Source organism: Carettochelys insculpta, chromosome 1 (genome assembly GCF_033958435.1).
Source record: "Carettochelys insculpta isolate YL-2023 chromosome 1, ASM3395843v1, whole genome shotgun sequence".
NCBI classification, from domain to species: domain Eukaryota; kingdom Metazoa; phylum Chordata; order Testudines; family Carettochelyidae; genus Carettochelys; species Carettochelys insculpta.
The window spans coordinates 363,358,237-363,380,181 of record NC_134137.1 but is presented as its reverse complement, the minus strand read 5'-3'; the positions used below and the strand labels follow the sequence as shown (position 1 = coordinate 363,380,181).

General features: G+C 42.1%; 1 protein-coding gene across 2 annotated transcripts in view; it reads left to right on the top strand.

The window, feature by feature from the left end:
- LOC142025035 (semaphorin-3D) overlaps positions 1 to 21,945 on the top strand; it is a 228,517-nt gene that overhangs the window by 27,450 nt on the left and 179,122 nt on the right. Inside the window, exon 1 of one of the 2 annotated variants that reach the window (XM_075017441.1) lies at positions 19,684 to 19,920. The exons of the other annotated variant lie outside the window; for it this stretch is intronic. The gene's annotated coding sequence lies outside the window, so the exon portion shown is untranslated. Of the gene's footprint in view, positions 1 to 19,683; positions 19,921 to 21,945 lie in introns of those variants that run through there. 2 annotated transcript variants of the gene reach the window in all.

Genomic DNA, 21,945 nt, shown 5'->3' with positions numbered 1-21,945 from the left:
TTGTGAAGCAACTCTAGTGTATCCAAGTGCATTACAGAAAACGTTGAAAACCGCAGAGCATCGCCAGCATTCTGTGAATAGTTCTACAATGTGTTTTCAATGCTGTGTAATTCCAAAGTATTGTGCTGTTATTATTCACTGTTACAGGGAGATGTTAAACATGCACCGTCACATTAGGTTTAAGCTCTGAAGTGTCAGAATATGAAGATGCTATATTGCATTGAAGTCAGATGTGGAAAATGTATTTTCAAGGGTTCTGGTTAGGAAGAGAATCATAAATAAAATACTCATAGTGGCCGTGTATAGTATTAATGATTTGGACACTGCTTTGTTAGTTATAATGTCCTGAAGCCCAGATGAGGATCAGGGCCCTGGATGGCGAGTGAAGGCCCTCCTGGGGAAGGTAAGCACCAGCTCCACCCCTTCTTCCTGAGGCCCTTCCTCCTCTGGGGTCAAGCACGCCCGATCCCAGCCCAATCCTTCTTGGCTGCCTGAAGGACTGGGGCAACAGGGCATCCAGGCTACCATGCCACAGCTCCAGCACTCCTGGACACTGGGGTGTCAGGCTGCCAGGACACAGTCTCCACCTTTCCTAGCAGACAGGGAGCCAGTCTGCTGCACCATGCAGGGCAAGAAATGTAGGCAATTTTTGGAAGGCAATGCCTTCCCCTGCCTACCTCACTCATCACCTATGATCAGGGACCCATTGTGGTTGGAGCTGTATAAATGTAGAGGGCAGCCCTACCTCTGAGCGTTTACAAGGCACGGGCCAGTTTTGTAAGGAATTTCTTTGGCACAGTGGGGTCCTGGTTAATGGCAAATTATAACTAATAAGTCAGTGAAAATTTATGCATGTGCCCAGGTGGACAGAGCATAACCAGTGGAGAGGGCAGAGGGAAGAGAAAAAATAAAGTAATAGGAATACAAGATTGCATACACCTAGTTAGCTGTGTCTGCTGCTTATTACACTATTCCTAACACCGTTCATAACCATCTCACCTTTGCTCCACCGACTGTTTTATCCACCTGGAGTCTTTTTGTCATATTTAAAATCAAGGGGACACAGGCTGTCTTGTTACATCTGCACACAGTGCCTAGCTTAATGGAGGCCTCAAGGCACTGACCAATACAAACAGTACCAGGGTAACAACCATAAGTGTTCTTGAGATTCAAGTTCTGTTTTAACAGTAAACTACAGTGGTGTCAGATGTCTGGCTTGTGCAATTGCCAGCTCAGACATTCTAAGACAAGTGAAGAGTGCTGTGTGTGTGACAACCAAAGAATGTTGTGTATGTGTGTGACAACCAAAGAATGCTGTGTGTGTGTGAAACACTGGGAAGCATTGCACAGGTGATGGACAACTGTGGGGAGAATATGTCTTATGTAAGGATGACCAGGCTTTATCGGATTTGGTTTGGAAGTTTTCCCAAGAGCAAAAAGTACATAAATAAATTGAAGTAATGCCTGGGAACAACTGCAAAGTGATTTCCATGTCTGGGCAATTTTTACACTGGAGATTTGCAGCAACTTCCTCTCTTGCTATATGGCACTGGTTGTTCATGCAGCTCCAGTATGGTGAAATTAAATACTAGAATGTAGCTGTATGATAGACACCATGTTCGGAGGCAGGGAGGGTCAATGCACAATAGAAAAGATTATGCTGATGGTGATCAAATGTATTATAGTAGTTTCTGGAGACCTGGTCCAACATCAGGGTTCTGTTGCACATACAGCACACAGAGAAGCTACGTCTACATTAGAGAGTTTTGTCAACAAAATTTGCAAAGCATCCTAACTAAAAATGTGCTCTGTTGACAGTAAATCGACAGAACTTGGCACTTTTGTTGACAGACTTCTGCCTCTCCCCCATGAGGCAGAATACCTTTCTCAACAGAATCTGTCAACAAAAAGCCGGGTAGATGCTTCAGGGCGCCCCTCAGTCGATGGACAGGGCTTCTGGGTCACCAAGCAGCTCTGTGTGCTGTGCTTCCAGTTGGCCATTCTGTCGACAGAGCAGCTGGGCAGTCCAGCCACTCTCTGTTGAACGAACAGAATGATAGCGCAATCTGCTTTTGTGTGTGGCCATGCTCTGGCAGCAGAAGTTTTGTCGGAAGATATCTTCTGACTGTAATTTCTGTCGACAGATTGCTGTAGAGATGGAGTCTTCTCTGAACAGCTTACGTTCTAAATGTACCACTGGCCTAGGTGGGAGCAAGCTAGTATTATTTTCCCTGTGTTACAGATAGGGAACCAAGGCAGAGAGATTTAGTGACTTGTCCTCTTACAATTATTTCATTTCTATAGATAATTGATTGCTTATATTTCAGGAGATGGATATGGTTCAGTCAAATGCAGATGGTGTTTTGCATTAGCATTGGAATACCCTTGGTAAATTTGTATGGTTTTGTGGACATTCTTAGTTTAGCAGTGATGTGCTTATATCACTTTGAAGCTTGTGCTTTGGCAGAGCTGGAGCCCTCCTATGTCCTTTACTTGTTTCACATCCATTTCCCCAGGGAGCAAACTTATTGGGATTCTTCCAGTTAAAATCCAGAAGGTGAATGGAAAGTAGTGGCTTAGACATCCTCCTTCTTACAGACAAAATCCAACACCTCTGACTGGTCTGTCATACCTGCCAGTGTTACGAGCCAGTGGAATCGGGAAAATCTCTTAACTGTCAATACAATAGTTTCCAGGCTTCCCAGGGAGACTGCTTAGTCAAATTACTTTACCATGGCCCCAGGCTGTCTTCTGCTTTTTTTCTCTCTTCCTACTGTGTACATAAAAATGCAGGTATTACCAGGTCCAGCTCAGAGAGTAGCCCCCTATGCTACTAAGTGAGAGACCTCGGCTCAGGCATGACTTCTGCACTGCAGAGTGCAAGCACAAACTCTTGGATTGTGGAGATAATATTCCCAGCCATTTTACTGTGAATGGTACTGAACAGAGATCTTATAGTGCTCTAATATAAGAACAGCAATCAATGTCCCTAAGCAGATTTTTTACCTGCAAAAGAGTATGTAGAGTTTAGCTTGTGTAGTTACCCGCAGATAGCCTCAGACTGAGAGCCATTGGAGCTTAGTGCGGGAACCTCTACTGCCTGAACTAGGAGCCAGCTGGCTCTCAGCTAGGGTGGTGGAGAAGGCTCATTCTTTCTCTCTGTAAGTGCATTAGGTGTCACTACACCTATAGCATGTGGGTTACACTTGCAGGGAACCACACCTATAACAGGGAACCACACCTATAGCATGTGGGTTACACTTGCACACATCATTGCTGAGTCTATCTACTCTCTGGCGAGTTGCCTAATGAAATGAAATGTAATAGTCACTGGGTTGCTTTTTATGTCACATCACAAATTACTCAAATAAAAAGAGTTCTTAAGCACATCCTGAGTCTCCCCATTGACTTCAGTGGGAGCTGGCTCATGTCCATTAGGTTAACATTAGGTCTTCAAACACAACACATGCATCCAGGAAACAAAATCTCCTATTTTGGCTGCACGCAGCTGCACCTGTGTGATCCTGTACTAGCACCAGCTGGGCCTATGGCAGCTGTTCCAGGAAGTATCTAGGTTGGGGATGACTGACTGATCTCCTTTCACGTGACTGGGATAGGGAGAGGAGGGCTTTTCTGACATCCTGTAACTACCCTCTTGTCTTTGTGTTGGCTTGTCCTTGTGCCTTGGTCTGGATTTTTTTTAAACACTAGGGTTTTAATATGTAAGAAGACAATACTAGTCTTTCTGCATGTCAGATGGCTGCCATTGCCTTAACTGTGTTGTTCTATGGCTTGATTTTTAGAGATCCTGAACCCATGGAACTCCCACTGCCTTTAGCCGCAGTTGTAGTTTCTTAGTGTAGTACCCAGAGGTAGTGAGACCTCATACTAGGGTGAGTGAAGTCTCTGCTCTACAGTCTTGGCTGAGAGCCAGCTAGCCTTTAACTCATGCAGCAGAGCACAGGGTTTTAGCTCTTATGATCACACATTCAATCCCTGGTGCTAGCAACCTGGGTCTGTGAGTGTTACAACTGGGGGCTTGTTTGCGATGAACTGCTGGAAGGTCTCAGAAGCTTGGGATGTGCTTCCTCTGCCCAGGGAAGCATCTAGTATCCAGAGGCACTGAGCCCTCATACTAGGGTGAGTGAAGTCTCTGCTCTACAGCCTTGTCCGAGAGCCAGCTAGCCCTTAGCTCATGCAGTAGAGCATAGGCTTTAGCCCTTGTGATGGTAGGTTCAGTCCCTGGTGGTGGCAATGTGGATCTGTTGGCATTACATTAACTATGCTAAAGTCGTGCTCCACCATATCTTGCTATGGAGTGCCTGAGTTCAAATCCTCCCTAAGTAGGAAAGTAGACAAATAGTCTTAGCTATGCAATAGACTGAAGTGCTTGTATAGCTGGGTCCTGGGTGGGCTGGATGCCCTAAGGGTTAGCATCCACTCAGCTGCTGTGGGGGAAGTAATTGCACCTTCTCTGCCAGTCTCCAGTCCAGGAGGGTCAGCAGAACAGAGGCCTGGGGATAGTTGTGGAACTTCTGCATTACCCTCAGTGGGTTGCTTCCCACCACTGTTCTCTCTGCTTCCAGCCTCAGAGAAGGAGATAGAAAAGGGTCTTGCAAGTTTCAGCAATAGGTAAGTCTGCACTATTCCCTCTTCAAAACCTTAACAGAGAGGTAGCCATGTTAGTCTATACTCCAACAAAACAAAGCAGCAGGAATGTAGTACTTTAAACACTAACAAAATTATTTATTCAGTGATGAGCTTTTGTGGGACAGACCCACTTCTTCAGATCCTACCTTGTTCACTCCCATTTCAACCCTGGCTCCATTTGGAGCATGACATGCAGAGTTGGAGGGTTGGGACTAGCTGGGCCCAGTTTAGACTTTTAACGCCTTCCATCCCAGTGTGGGATTACATGTCCAATTGCCACTTGTTACTGGCCCTTAGAAGATAGAGATCTTGGTTTCCACAGAGCCAAAAAAAAAACTTTTATAACAAAGGAAAGAAAAAGATGCTCCATTCCTCTTAGGAAGAGTGGGAACAATAGAATACTTCAGCAAGGGCAGAATGAGGCAGGCCATAACACTTACTCTCCCTGTCTGTCACTCTCTCTCACACACCAGGAAGAAGGTTTCCCATGGAAGGAGCAAAACCATGAAATTAAAGAGAAACATCCACAGGATCTTTGGAGTAGGGGAGAAAAATGAAGTTACAGAACCTTCAGTCTCTTAGTTTGTTAAAATAAAACAAACATGGGGTGGCAAACAGCCTGTTCTCAGCCATCAAAGATTGCATGAGACCCTTTCCTTCATGAACTATGGCAAATTACAAACAATAAAGTACTTCCTTTTAGGGTTTGGCTTAATAAAAGAATTAGACCACCTCACTTCAGGCATCATGTGCCACTTTGGACCTGTAAGAGAAGGGCTAAGTGTATGCTTGCCATTAAATAATTGGGAGCAGTACATTCATCTGTCGTTAAACAAATACTTAACTTACGATTACTTGCTAAAACAAGGGATACATATGTAATGCTGACAGACACGAGGTTGCCAGTACCAGGAATAGAACCTGCAAGTATAGGAGCTAAAGCCCTGCACTCTACCACGTGAGCTAAAGGCCAGCTGGCTCTCAGCTGAGGCTGTAGAGCAGACACTTCACTCACCCCAGATGAGGGCTCAGTGCCTGTGGGTACATATGATTCCCTGGGCTGAGGACGTGCATCCTGAGCTTCTGAGACCGTCCAGCAGTTCTTCCCAGCCAACGTACCAGTTGTAACACCAACAGACCTGGGTTGTCAGCCCCACAGATTGGGCCTTCAAGCATAGGGTCTAAAGCCCTGCACTCTATCACATGAGCTAAAGGCCAGCTGGCTCTCAGCCGAGGCTGTAGAGCAGAGACTTCGCTCACCTCAGATGAGGGCTCAGTGCCTCTGGGTACCACACATATACCTACCTTTGTTCACTAGACGAGTGAACTACCCCCTCCCGCTAATATGTGCCTAACCCCCTACCCATGGCTCCAACCCACCACAGCCTGACCCCCCCATCGGCAACGCACACCCAAACTGCTGCAGCCTGAAACCCCGCCAGCTCCACGGCCCCAATCTGCCACAGTCTGACCTCCCCGCCAGCCCGCACACCCATCCTGCCTCAGCCTGGCCCCCTGTGCTGCCCTGTGCAGCCAACCTGCAGCAGTCTGAATGCCCCCCACCCACCTGCCAACCCCACGGACCCAACCCACCACAGTCTTAACGGTCCCCGTCCGTCCCACAGACTCAACCTGCCACCAGGTTGATAATTTAGTGTTCTTCTTATGAGTTTTCACCTACAAGCAGAAAGTTGGGAACCAATTGTACTCATGTAGCAAGGGATGAGTGTATTGGGTCATTAGCCTGAGGATGTAGTGGGAGCAGCCCACGAGCAATATAGCCTATGAGAATGTTGTCTCCTCTAGTCTGACACATGGAGTTTTTTAAAAGGGGCCCACAGCAAATAGTGGAATGAGGACTCAAAACAAATACAGTGAAGTAAAAACAACTGTGATTTAGAAGCACAGTTTGATTAAAGCTCTGCAAAGCCCTGTTTGTTTTCATTGTGGCACATGACTGCCTAGTTTTGTTCAAAGGTCTGTCAACAGTTCCTTGAAAATAAATGGATTGCTTTGTGGTAAAAATCAGCTGGGGTTTTAGTCTAAGATTCAGGTTATGAAAGCTTAAGGAAAGTCTTGTCTATCTGAACAATCAGTTTGTAGGAAGCTGGGGTGTGACTCTTGCCCTATTTGCATGCCCTTTCCTTCCCAGTTTGCACTTTCACTTTCATGTGGCTCATCTCCTCCAGCCTTATGCATGCTGGAGAAGAGTAACTTCTTCACAAGCAGTCCCACTGTTTCCACTGCAGGTACTCTGTGAGAGACAATGTGTTTCATTGGAGACCACATCAGACTGGGTTGCAAGAGACCTTGTTTCTGTTCCTGAGTCTGCCAGTGGCCTGTACACACCACTTTGTGCTTCTGTTTTCCTCTCCCATGCTTTGTTTGGGCTGCAAGCTTCTGGGGACAGGGACTGATTCTTATTTCCTGTTTGTACATGACCTGACACAATGGGACCCTAATCTCAGTAGCACTCAGTATGAATAAAGGTGTCTAAATCTGGTCTTTATTACTTGTGCAACACTTGGGGTGCACCCATGCTATAATTCTGCCACTGGAGTAGGACAAAGGGCATTTCTTTAAACCACTCTGATTAAAACTTTTGAAATAACCCAAAAAAATGAACTCCAGCACTAGTGATCTTTGCATGGTGTAGCCTTATTGCATGCCCTTAAGATTACAAGTATTTCATTTCTGGTTTGGATTGAATATTAAAGGGACCATTTAAGAGAAAAAAATCCACGTTAATTAGTCTAGTCTGATGCAGAATTGCCTCTTTTTCTTCATTTCCCACACTTTTTTAGCTGGAGCAGAATAAGTCTGCCAGAGTCAGCTTCCAGCCAATTTGGCTACATTTACACTAGCAAATTCTTTTGAAAAAACTGGGCCTCTTCTGAAAGAACCTACAGAGTGCCTAAACCCAAAATGTACTCTTTCAGTCTGAAATCGAAAGAACACAGCACTTTTTCTGCAGCCCTCTTCCTCTCCCAGATGAGGAAGAGTACCTTTTTCTGAATGATTCTTTCAAAAAAAAAAAAAAAAAGGCATTTAGGTGCCCCGGGGGGCCCTTTTTCCAAAAAAGCAGTCCTCGTGCTGCTGTGTTTTTCAATCCCTGTCTCATTCTTTTACAAGAGCACGAGCTGTGAGGAAGCACTCTATCAAAAGAGCGGATTGATTTTTTGATCTGCTTTTTTGTGTGTGGACACAATCTTTCAGAAGAAGTATTTCTGGAAGAGATCTTCTGGAAGAACTTCTTTGGAAAGATCGCTGTAGTGTTGATGTCCCATAAGGAGACCTCAGAAACAGCCATTTGCTCCAATGCTCCTGGGGTATTTGCTGAACCCTTTTAGTTTAACGGGTGCATGATTGTTTTTTAAGCACGTCTTCCACCTCCATTAAAGTCTGAACTATCACAGAGTAAATAACTTTGGCTGGTAACGAATAGAGCTTTGTGATGAGAAGTGGTGAATAATAACTTCTTTGGGTCCCCTCTGGAGCATGCAGACTGCAACTCTGCTGGACAGGCCTTATCTGGTAAGGTCAGGATTGTGACAAAATATTTACCTGAATGAGGAATCTGTGACTGAGTCTGATGCTATAAGCCACTGAGTGACAAGCTGCTGACAGACGTGCACACTGCTGTTCAAAGTGCTTTTTCTTGTGGCAGAAGTATGCCTTTGATCCCCTTGTGTGATAGCTTCAGTCAGCCTCTTGAAAGCTTAATCTTACTTGACACTGAGACTCGAATAAGTGGACCCTTGTTGAGTAAACTTAACAGTATCTTGAATTTTGGGTAAAAGTTAAAGCAGTTAAAGTTAAAGCAACGGATATGTATTATAAGGATCCCATATATTTTTTCACTGAGGCATTAATAAACAATATTCACAAAGAGATATAAATCTTAGTAGTAGTAGTCACAGTACAGGTTGAACCCCCCTCGTTCAGCACTCTCTGTTTCAGCAACATCCATTATCTAGAGTGATTTTAGTTAGCCCAATGTCCACTTACCATATGCGTGTCCAAGTCTCCTGTGGTCCCATAAAGTTCATTTACAGCCACCAGTCTTGGCTCTCAGTGTTCTGTGCTGTTAATTTGCTCTATTTTACCTCCAAATGTTTTCTAAGAACCCAGGAAGTGGTGGAAGTGTTGGTAATGCTACTAGAGAATGTGGATCTCCTGAGGTCTGGCAAATTCTCTCATTTGGCATTGGTCAGGTCCCAAGGTGTCACACTAGAGAGGTTTAACTTGTAGTAGTAGTAGCAGTAGTAGTATTTGTAACTTTGTTTTAGTTTTAACTATTTTCTAATGCTTCTCCATTAGGCCATTATGCATATCTTAAGTTTAGAAACTAGTTCATGAAACTCCGATTTGAAAAGGATGGTAAAACAATACTGGGGGAAAGCTTGTTGTTTTACTAGTGTTTAACAATTTGAGATCATTAATCAGTATGCTTATGTTTATTCCCATTTGTTTCCTTTCTGTGGGCTTAGCTAGTGGGAGCTGCATGCAGAGCTGCATAGGGACAGAATACTCTGAATAAGGAGCGTAAGACATAGTACATTAGGCTGAACATCAGGAAAAAGTCACTGCGGCCTATTACTGTGAACTGATGTGGGATTTTCTAAAAGCTCAGTGGCTAAGGTTTGATTTATCTGGAACCCAAAAGCTAGTCATGCGTGGCTGTCAGGGGTCTTTGAATAGCCTGTGATCTTAGGAACAAATAGTAAAAAGGTTTCAGCTCTAAAGAGTAGCTTTCCTTTGGTTGCATTTCCAAGGGTATATTTGTGAAGGAAATGGCTGGAAACTTTCATTTTAGAAAGAAAGAGAAAATCTCAGCATCCCCCTGGCATTTCTACTCCCATTGGGACTAGTTCCCTTGGATAAAGCCTTTAGGAATGAATGCTGGTTGCTAGCACTGACTCCTTCATTTCAGCCTAGTTTTTCCTCTAGAATAAAAATCCTTGTACAGGTGGGTTTTTTTTGTTTTGTTGTGTTTTGTTTTTAAATAAAAGATCCTCCTGCATATAGTCTGGGCAGTTCTATTAATCTAATCCTATATTCTGTAGCTGACCTGCCCCATCCTCCACTCCATCCCCACCCTGATCTCTGACCTCCTCCCCAGCCAGCCTGGGTGGGGATTACCTGGGGCAGGGCCAGGCAGCAGACAGCAGTGGTAGTCCAAGGAAGTTTGGCTACCCTTCCACTACTGTTCCCACTGGCCTCCCTTCCTCTACTTGCCCCACTCACCCCATGGCATGCCACCATGGCTGCTCACCCCACTGAGCCCTGCTTTTCCAGGGGCATCTGGGAGGCCTCCAGCTGCCCATGGAGAAACGAGGATCAGCAAACTGGGATGATGCATTGGATCGCTGCATGATGAGTGTGGGGGAAGAGGAGGAGGTGATCCCTTGAACCTGCTACTGCTGCCACCTGCATCTGCCGCCTGCATCCTGCCTCTGGTAATCCTCCTCCTCCCATTGATAGGATGGATGAGGCATCCACAGGGCGCCTGAAAATGTGGGGCCTGGTGCTGCCACACCAGCTCATCCTATGAATGGGACAGCACTGCAGATCAATAAATATCGTAACAAACGGTGGCCTTAGGGTTTATATCTCACTGTAACAATGAATTCTGCTTTTGTTCACCTAGCCTGGACTAGGAAGACCATGAATTATTATTTCTGTCCAGTGGGAGGTAGCTGGCCATATTATGATAACTCAGAATTGTAGGCAAGGAGAGTCATTCTGCATTTCGGATATCTGTGTTTTAAAATACGCTAATGCTGGAGCACCAGACCCTCACCCAGCTTCAGTTTGTGTAATGACTTTGAAATCAGTGGATCTAATATGATTTACACCAGGTGACATTCTGGTCCACAGAGCTTATTCAATTACAGCAGAGGTTCTGAAACGGTGAGTGTGGACTCCCAAATGGGTCACAATCCCATTTGAAAAGAGTTTCTAGGGCTGGTGTTAGACTTATTGGAACCAAAGCCTGAGCCTCACTGCCCAAAGTGGAAGCCCAGTCCCCACCGGAAAAGGAGAACATCTGACCCTCATTGCTCAGGGCCAAAACTAAAGCTTAAGCCCCACAACTTCAGACGGAAAGTGAAACCTGAGGGCCTCAGCCCTGGGTGGTGGGGCTCAGGTGACAAGCAACCTATGTGGGGCTGAAGCCCTTGGCTTTCTGCTGTGGCCTCCCCTCCTGGGGTAGTAATGCTTGAGTTTTGGCTTCGCTCTTGCCCTCACCCCCTGGTCCTTTGTGATGGGCCTGGGGCAGACTGAAGCTTCAGTCCCCCTTCCTGGAGGGGTCATGTAGTAATTTTGTTTTCAGACGCTGCGGGAGGGGTGATGCAATGAAGTATGAGAACCATTAAGTCAAAGCAACAAGAAAAATGTCTTTCTTACCCCATAATGCTTACAGTCTTGCAATACCCAGGTACTAGTCCATGCTGATGACAGTCATAAATCTCCTTTAATTTTTGGTAGGAAGGTAGAAATTCAATATAATATAGAGAAATATCCATTAGAGAACAAGCGAAGGGAGAACTTCAGAATTAATAGCTAAAAATGTATTGCAGTGGAGTGGAAATAGTGACAAATCTGTCTGACTGTACACATTTCTAAAGCATGTATCAGCCTGGTTCAAACTAAATAATTGAACTTTCATGGAAGCATACCAAGAGAGTGCATGATGTTGGGAGGTTATGGGGAATTCAGCACTGAATTATCACCGTTCGTGTGTAATACAATTCTGATTGCTTGTGAATTATAACCAATGTGCAGTCATCCTGAAAAAGGATGTAACACTCATCTGGAATGTGATGCTTGAAATGAAAAAGCATTGGAGTTTTACAGTATTATCTGCCTAATTCCAGGTCAGAGTCATTAGAACATATTTTGTATCTGCACTACTTCACCCCATGAGAAATAAGCTAAGAACCTCTTAGGAACAACAAACAGGCATCCGAAGAAGCCTGACTGACTTCCCTGGGAGCAGAGCTGGGACCTAGGTATGCAGTAGTTTAAAACACATTCCACAGCTCACCCTTGCTGTGGGCAAGACATAACATTATGCAATGGCTTATTAGTTTGCAGATCAACACAGAGGTATTGTATTACACAGGCCTCTCACCTGTATTCCTACCAATGGGCCTTCACCTGGCTGACACTGTCATTGGGAAAACTCTCATTGACTGCATTGATGCATGATTGGTCTCTAAGGTACAGCATCCGTAAGCCTCCTCGCTCTAGCATAAGGCGGCTGATACTTCTATGAGTCTTTTGCAAACAAGCACATTTTCTTGTCAGGTATTTGTTTTGTGCAATAGCTTTGGTGTTTACTGAAATGGTAAATAGGTCAATTAATGCACAGTCAGAGACAGAATGGTGCTTTCCGGTGAAGGTTGTATACTGCTACTTTTTATCCTTTTATTATTGCTTGTGTTATATTTGTGCCTGGGGCCCATCATGGCCTACTACTGCAGAACCAAAAAAATGGTTCCTGCCACAAGGGTTAATAGTATAAAACAAAAGACAGCGGATGGATACAGAAAGACTGACAAGAAAACACAAGGAAACAATGAGACAATCGAGAATGACAGGCAGGAGTGTTCACATATCAGCTCCTTACCTGTCAAGTTTTTAAAAGGCCTAATGGTAAAGGAGAGTTTTAGGGAGGGATTTGAAAGAGGATACTGGGTTAGTTTTATGAATATTGAAGAGGAGCTCCGCCTATGCATGACAGGCTGCATTGGAGAAAGCATGAAAGTGCTTATTTTAAATGTCAACTATTGGATAAAAGGATGTTTTATTTTAACATGCCAAGATTACTGCTACCAAAATTGTGTCTCTGTCCTGTTTTCTAAGGGGACCTGAATTCAGTGAAATTGCCAATAAAGGAGAGATTGTAGTGTATTTTGTATTCTAGCCCTTACATAATGTTTTGCATGTCACTTTGCAGTACATAGTAAAGATTCAGCCTTGCAAACTCTGGAAAATGAGATCATAGGGATTCATTGTGAGTAATTTTGTTCCTGTGTGTGTTTGCAGGGTTGGTGTCAATGATTATATTATTCACATTATTTCAGACCAAACTCTCTGCCTGTATAACTGATAACAGTTCCTCTGCCTTCAGCTGAGCTGTGTTCATTCACAGCAGGAAATAATTTGACCCTCTATGACAAAATGTACATTTATTATTTTATTGGCTTAGTATGTTACATACATATCCACACATAAATTCCTTAGATTATGGCTACAGTATCTTGGTTTGCAGTGAGAGTTTTTAAGAGCTTTACTGTTCAGTGATTCCATGCTCTAGCTTCCAAGAGAGAAAAAGCATTGTGATAGATATGTTTTCTAATGTTTCACCTCAGATAGATTCAACCAATGAGCAGATTTTCTCAAATTACTGCCAACAGGGAATTTTTTTTTAAAGTTACTTGTTTAGTTGTAGTAATTCTGCCAGTGTTTGGAAACAGTGCAAATGCAACTGTGATTTGCATTTAGGATTTTTAAAGGCTTTACTGTATTGTTTATTGTCTCACAGTTAGTGTTATGCTGCACTGTTGTCACAATGTTACTACATTTGACACAACAGATAAATATGTGGCTGCCCTCCCCTGAGGACCTCTTGCAAATGTTACAATCTTGCCAGAGTTTGTGCCTCCAAATTGTGTCTGTTGTTGGGTAAGTATCAACTTAATAGGTCTTTTATGTTTGAGGGCAGTATTTTGTATACATAAGTGCAAACCCCGATGGATTTGTGTTTAGGCACCTCTTCCATCTCTAACTAATCTAAGCCATCTTTGAAGTAATCATCCCCCTTTTCTGCCACGTTCTTAAGCTTCTTTTCATACAGTTGCTCCCCAGAGTCCCATGACATCTTAAGAAATCCAAACCAGCTGCGCTGTTCTGAGTTGTCAGCAGACTGATAAATCAAGACTCTCTTAACTTGGTTAACTTAGTGGAATGTTTCTCTTCAGGAGGAACTTTCAATTTATTTATCAGATACATTCAGTTAGATCTGGACCAGTGCAATTACTTCTGTGGGAAGTGTGTTTGAGCTGAAGGGAAGGAACTTGCCATTTTTTCTGGTTGGTTTTTATCTACTTTCAGTTCTAATGGTTTCTGATGTGCTTTATGAGTTGTACCCAGCTGCCTGTCAGTTGGATTTGTTTCCTTCACAGTTGGTTAAGGTAAGGAGAGAAACTTTGGCATCACTGTGACTGAATTGCCTTAAACTGGGTAAGCTGCCAGCAAAGAGTAAGCAAGATCTGTTTCAACTCATACTGTTGAATTGCAATATCTCACCATCAGCTTTACTGCCTTGAATTTCCCTTTTTTGAAGAAAAGTTTTTGAGAAGGTGGGATTGGAGCAATTCCTCTTACAATCAGATTCCATAACAACAAGAAGTCTTGTGGCACCTTACAGACTAACAGATATTTTGGAGCATAAACTTTTGTGGGCAAAGACCCGCTTCATCAGATGAAGCAGGTCTTTGCCCACAAAAGCTTATGCTCCAAAATATCTGTTAGTCTGTAAGGTGCCACAAGACTTCTTGTTGTTCTCGAAGCTACAGACTAACACCACTACCTCTCTGATACTTGTCAGATTCCATAGATTTCTTTGGTCCTTCTCAGGCTGGTCTGAACTGTTTGTGGCATAATTTGACTGAGAAGGAAGTCATGGTCATTAGATAGGGGAAGTATTTAATAATGGGTGGAGGAGACACCTGAATTGTTTAATGAAGGCATATGCCCTCCAAAGTAATTCTAATCTAATACAATCCTAATTCTCATCTTCTAATCAAATGTAATCCATCACTGTTCTTTGATTTTGCAGTAATGTAGGTCTCAATAAAAATCCAGAATTTGCTGACAACTTGCCGTGATATCTGAAACATCATCTTTTTCGCATACCTAAGGCAGGAAATTACTATATGGCAAATGTAAGGTCCACACCAGCCATCATCTGCAGAGCCTTTCAACAGAACACTGTGCTCCTTTATCACACCTATCATGCCTTCATCGCCGGCTCCAGGACTCTAATATCTTTGAGGTCTTTCTGTAAGCTTTAATTAGTGTAGACCATACTTGCTCACATGCTGAATAGGGAATACTCCTGGGAGTCCATACACTTATAGAATCATAGAAACAGTGCTAAAAGAGACAATGAGAGACCATGACGTCCAGCCCCATCCCCTCACACTGAGGCAGGAGCCAATATACCTACACCATCCCTGATAGGTGTTTGTCCAAACTATTATAAAGGACAGTGATTCCACAACCTCACTTGCAACCCTGTTCCAGTACTTAACTATCTTCACAATATGAAATTTCATAATATATAACATAAATCTAACCTGGTTGCAAATTAAGTCAATTACTTTTTGTCGTATCTTCAGTGGACATAAAAGAACAATTGATCATTGTTCTTTTTATAATAGCCCTTAACATATATGAAGAGAGTTAATGTGTCACTCCTCAGGCTTTTTTTCCTCATGACCAAACACAGCCAGTTTTATAATATTCCATCATAAGCCATATTTATAAACCTTTTTGTGCAACTGCCTCATGCCATTGACTCCTAGTCAAGTTTTATTCCACTCTAGTCCCAGATCATTAGTAACACTGCTACTGCTCATTTTATAGTTGAAATTTGAATTTCCTTTCAAAGCCTAGGACTTTGCACAAACTTCATCTTGTTGATTTCATACTAATTCTTTAATTTGTCAAAGTTGCTTTGAATTCCAATTCTGCATTCCAAAGTGCTAGTGAGCTTGTTATCATCCACAAATTTTACAAGCATATTCTTCACTCTCCTATCAAAGTAGTTAATGAACATATTGAGTAGTAATAGACTGAGGACTGACACTTTCCAGACCTCATCAGATGTAGCCTCACAGTTTTACAGTGAACCATTGATACCTAGTCTTTGGATATAGATTTTGAGCTAGTTATGCACCCAGCTTATGGTAATGTCTTTTAGACCACATTTTCCATTTTGCATGTGACACTGTGATGTAGGTCTCTCTTAATAGCCTTTTTTAACATCAAGATATTTCATGTATGCAGCTTTTCCATTATCCACTAGGTCACTAATCCTATCTGAGAAGGAAATAATATTGATTTGATATGATTAGTTTTTGACAAATTTTTGCCAAATATTTATTATAAATCTATTATCCTTCTGCTGCTTACAAACTGTCCATTTAATAATTAGTTTCAATACTTTTCCAGGTATTGAAGTTAAGCTGATTGGTCTATAACCCGCAATGCCCTTTTTGTTCCTCTTTGTAAAGACAGATACTATGTTTCACTTTTTCAAGTCCTCTAGAATTTTAGCATTTCTTCATGGATTCTCAAAGATAATTGCCAACAGTGCTGAGATTTCTTCAGTTAGTTCCTTAATCATACTATGGTGATTTCATAAGTATGTAGGAATGGCCATACTGAGTCAGACCAATATCCAGCTATCCCAATATCCTGTCTTCTAATAGTGGCCAGTGCCATATGCTTCAGGAGAAATAAGCAGAACCAGACAATTAGCAAGTGATCTATCCCTATCCCAAAGTGTTCCATTCCCAGGTTCTGACAAGCAGAGACCTAAAAACTTCCAGAGCATGAGGTTGCATGTCTAGCCATCCTGTCAAATAGTCATTAATGGACCTACCCCCATGAACTTATCTATTTTTAATCCAGTTATATTTTTGGCCTTCCTGGAATCCCATGACAACAAGTTCCACATGTAAATTATGCATTGTGTGAAGAACTAGTTTCTTATGTTTGTTTTAAACCTACTAATTTCATATCCCCCTCTTTTATAAACTCAACAGTCCCAGTCTTTTTCATCTCTTCTCACATGGAAGCTGTTTAATTTTCCTAATTATGTTTGTTGCCCTTACCGATACATTTTCCATTCTAATATACCTTTTTGAAAGGGGGGTGACCAGAACTACATGCAGTGGTCAAGTTGTGGGTATATAGCCCTACTACATACTTTAGAAACATGCAGCTGCCTGTCTGTCTGTCCATCTACCTGTGAGTCCATTTGTTTAAGAATGACTCCTAAACAACAATAGCTAGGACCAACACATTTGGTTTGCAGCTTCCTCTTATCATAATTTAAAGTAAGGTCAGGGTTTGTTTGTGCCGAGATAGTGAGAGGTGCCTGGAATAGGATTGTTTTATATCAAACAGAAAAGGAGTAATGTGGTTGTGGAGACAGTTCTGCTCATGCATGACCGCAGTAGGGCAGCAAGCCTGGGGGAAGAAATATTCATGTAAGACCACAGGGGAGGCAGCTGGCTGTCAGCCTGGCCCCTACCATCCCAGCCTGGCCAGGGAGCCACTGCTGATTGTTGTGCACACTCCGTCACCTTGGGATGGCCCCGGACTATGTTAGTGGGTGGCCTGTATGCCTTCCCAGTCCTCCGATCCTGGGCTGGCCCTGGTCCTGGGCAATGCTGGGTAAGTCTTCTAGTGGATTTATATAATACATCACTTTTCTAATGGTTGCTAGCAGGCTGTTAGATTTTTTTGACTGCTGGTGCACATTGATCTGATGTTTCCAGAAAACTTACCACAATGACTTCAAGATATTTTTTTACTGATAACAGCTAATTTAGACCTGATTGCGTCATATGTATAGTTGAGATTGTGTTTTCCCATATGTTTTAGTTTGCATTTATCACCATTAACTTTCATCTGCTATTTTGTTTCCCAGTTGCCTTCTTGGTGAGATCCCTTTCTAACTCTTTATGGCCTGCTTTGGACTTAACTACCATGCATAATTAAATATTGTCTGCAATATCGTTTACCCTATTTCTAGATCACCTATGAATCTATGGAATAGCACTGGAGGATCCTACTATTTAATTCTTCCCACTGTGAAAATTGACTGTTTATTCCCATATTTTAACCACTTATTGATGCACAAGAGAACTTTCCTTTTTATTCCATGACATCTTACTTTGCTTAAGAGCTTTTGGTGAGGGACACTGTCAAAGTCTTTCTGAAAATCCAGGTACACTCTGTTCTCTGTATCACCCTTTTCCACACGTTTAGCTACGAACAAGGATTCTAATAGATTGGCAAGATACAATTTCTCTTTACTGAAGCCACGTTTACTCTTCCTCAGTGTATGTGTTTGGTAGTTCTATATTTTTACCAGTAATTACCTGGCCTTTACAATAATTTCAACCAATTTGCTTGGCATTAAAGTTAGGCTGTCAGACTTGTAATTGCCAGTACTGCTTCTGGAGCCTTTTTAAAATAATGGCATTACATTAACTGTCCTCCAGTCATGTGGTACAGAGTCTGATTTAAGCGATAAATTGCATGCCACATTTAATAGTTCTCTGATTTCATATCTGAGTTCCTTAAGAACTCTTGGGTGAGAACCATCGGTTCCTAGTGACTTTTTACTGTTGATCCACTTGCTTCGGCTTTCAAATAACCTTGCTCTCTTCTCAGGGTTAAAATCACGTCACTGGCTGGTTAGGGAACCCAGGCTCACCCAATAGTCCAGGTTCCAACCCAGGAACTTGTAAATAGCAGCCCTATATGTCTCCTTGGAATTCATTGCTTCTACTTCCCTGATACTATTCCCACCTGGTCCCTTTATCTTCACTGGTTACCTCAGTCTTAAAGTTCTCAGGTCCTATCTCTTCCAGCTGATACCTCTCCTCCTCTACAGACACCTCAATCTGGGATAGTTCCTCAGATTTGTTACCAAAAGAAAAAAAAAAAAAAAAGGCCCAGATGTGGACATGTCCCTCACATCACATCTTCTCCACAATGACCTGATCTTCCCAGAATGCTCTGAGCACCTCAATTGTCTCTGGCCCCACTGGTTGTTTGGCAGGCTTCCTGCTTCTTTTGTAGTTAAAAGAGAAAACCTGCTGTGTTTTTGTTTTTTTGTTAGTTGCTCTTCAAATTTTTTTTTCAGCCTGACTAATTATACCTTTACATTTGATTTGCCAGAGTTTATACTTCTGTTTTACTCATGAGGCCCTGCTGGCTTGAATACATCTAAGTTATCTGAATATTATTTAATCTATTCATTTCCTATTTTGACAATATAGCTTTTTAGTGAAATCTCAGGCAAAATAAGCAGTAAACAGCACCACCTTTTTTGATGTTGTCCGTGCTTAGATCTCCCTTCTCTCTGCGAAGAGGAGTCGTATTTTTTTCATCTTTCTTTTGCTCTTAAAGTATTTCTAGAATGTCTTTTTACATCCTTTTAAGTCCCTTGCTAGGTGTATCTCATTTTATGCTTAGCCTTTTCGTTACACTCATGTCAGGTACGGACCTTCTGTTTGCTTTCTTGATTTTTTTAAGGGTCTGTGATTAAATGAAAGCATTGGATGGTCTAGAATGATAGGGATGGAAGGGACCTCAGGAGGTCACTGAATCTAAGTTTCTGTCATCCCTTGAGTTGAACACTCCATGACTAGTGTCAGGGATTTCTCAATCGACGCATGTTTTGGAGATATGGCAATGCCCAAGACTAACAACAGGATTCAAATAAGAACTTATGTTTACGTACTCTATTTTTTTGTTGTAATGGTATTTTTGTTTGTTTTTATAAATTTCAGATCAAATAATTGTGATTATTGTGAGTTTTGAAATGAAATTATTTGAAATTAAATATCAATACTTTAGGACTTTTTCATTTCTATAATTATTGTGAGTTTTGAAATGAAATTATTTGAAATTATTTGAAATTAAATATCAATTAAATATCAATACTTTAGGATTTTTCATTTCTATAATTATTGTGAGTTTTGAAATGAAATTATTTGAAATTATTTGAAATTATTTGAAATTAAATATCAATTAAATATCAATACTTTAGGATTTTTCATTTCTATAATGCTGGTTGATTTTGAAGTTAAAGCCTTTAAAATATCTTAATATGAATATCTTACAACTAAAGGACAAGAATACCTGTGAAGAAACATCCCAAGCTTTCATGACACCTGTTGGAGTCCTCTCATCCTACCACACCCTACCAGAGGAAAGGAGCCATAAAGATGGGCCCTCCAGGCTTGCCTAGACAGGCTGCATGGAAGCAGCCAATCAAAGCCAAGCAGTGATCAGATAAAAAGGAGCTGCAGGTCCTTAGCATCTCAGTTCCTAGCTGGGAGCTGAATGTTAAAGAAGAAGATCTTTCCTGGCTAAAGTCGTCTGAGGGATAACCAGGGTTTGGTTCTGGATGCAGTTCCTTGAGCTGGGAGAGAGCTAGGGCTGGTGAACTTTGAGGTAAGGTGAAGGAAAAGGGGCCACGTGGGAATAGGCTAAGGGAAGTAGCAATGATTAATTGAAGGGAGAGGTATGTGGCTGCTGTTTACAAGTCTTTCGCTTGGAGCCTGTAGTAGCAGGAGAGCATGGATTCCCTTGCCAGTCAGTGAAGTGATGTCAATCCTGAAAAGAGAACAGGGATTGTGTGGAAGCTCAAGTAAACAGCTGAATTTAAAGGGCCCAGAACTGTAGCTGAAGACATTGATGAGGGCAGATAGAAAGTGTTACTGAACTCTCTGCTATCCTGTGAGATGCCATTGGAGGGCTGAGCCAAAGTAGATTTGCCAAGCATAGCTGATACTCTATCAGATTGAGGGGCAGGACTACAGGAGCAGTGTTCCTGCACTTTTGGATACTTTTGATCTCACACACACATTGGCCATGTCTACATGGGTAGCTTCTGTTGACCAAACTGGGCTTTTGTCAACAAAACTTGCTAAGCATCTGCAAAATTAAAGCGTTCTTTTGATAGTTTGTTGACAAAACTCAGCTGTTCAGTCGGCAGTTTTCCTTGTTTCCGATCAGGTATAATGCCTCTGTTGACAGTGTTTGGTCAACAGAGTGCCCCTGTAGACACTTCTGTGGACAGAGAGGGCTTATGGCTCCCTGGGCAGACCTGTTTGCAGAGCTTCTGGTCAGCCATTTTGTCGAAAGAGGGCAGGGCAGTCAGGCTACTCTCCGTCGATAGAGTGGCTTGCTCTTTTGATCTGCTTTTGTGTATAGATGCCATCTGTTGACAGAGGTACTGTTGAGGTTTCTCTGTTGACAGTGACCTCTGTCAACAGAGGTTGCTTGTGTAGATATGGCCTGTACGTACAATGTCATGGTACATGGAAGATACCATTTTATACAGAAATTTGTAAGGGGTCTTGCTGGCATCAGAGGGAGAATCACGCTGTGTGAAAGGGGGTTGACAGGAGTACTACATCTCTGCCAATAACCTACAAGAGATATTAGCAGTATCATTTGCTGCTAAGGAATTGAATATCCCTCGTTACACCACCACATATGTTATCTTACTGCTGACAATTTCACTATTTCACTTTTCCTTTGATTCCAAAGAGGGGGCAGGGGGAGAGAGACTCAGTTTCAATAGTTACTTCTTGATGATGTTTTTCTTAATATTTTGGTGCCTTGAAATAAATTTTGCACATGCATGATGTCCAGTGGCCAGAACTAGAATGATAATACGCCGTACTTGAGTCTGAATTCATCGGCTCTTTCAGTTGGTTTTAGTTTGGTATATTTTCAAATTAACAGTCCAAGAAGAAATGAAAGTCACAAAATGTACAAAAGAATACAGAATTCAGTATGTGTAACACTTGCAAATTATCACTCAGCATCAAAAACATTAATGCGTGTTTCCCATTGGAATATTTTACTTTGTTTCTTGCTTCACAGAGATTTGTATTCCTGTGGGAATGTAAGTGATACCAAAGGCAGCAGCTTTTGAAAGCAGCTGCAGATAATAGTAGTGGAGATAAGTACTGGAAAGAATTTTGATATTTCAACTATGCTTTGACATCAAAAGATCTCTTCTGAGAAATCCAGCATTATGTCAGTGAAAATACATATGACCAGTGATTCACTATTATTGTTATTTAAAATCACTGTCTATAGCTAGGTTCTAATATGAGCATAATTAGCCAGAACTCAGCTGTGGAAAATCACTCTAGCTCTAGGCCAAGTGGACTATGTGAATCAAAATGCATATGTGACCTCTTTAGTGGTTGCAGAAGTCCTTGTCTATTGTCAGCCACATTGTTATGGGGAAGAGAGCCAGACAGAGACAGAAAGAAGATAGCTCTGAGATTCAAGGATACCCACATCTCAGATGGTACCATTAAACTAGCAGCACAATTTCCTATTTCATCATTTGAAAGCTACTGTAAAGAAGACAAGTATCAGAGAGGTAGCCATGTTAGTCTGTAGCTTCGAGAACAACAAGAAGTCTTGTGGCACCTTATAGACTAAAATATATTTTGG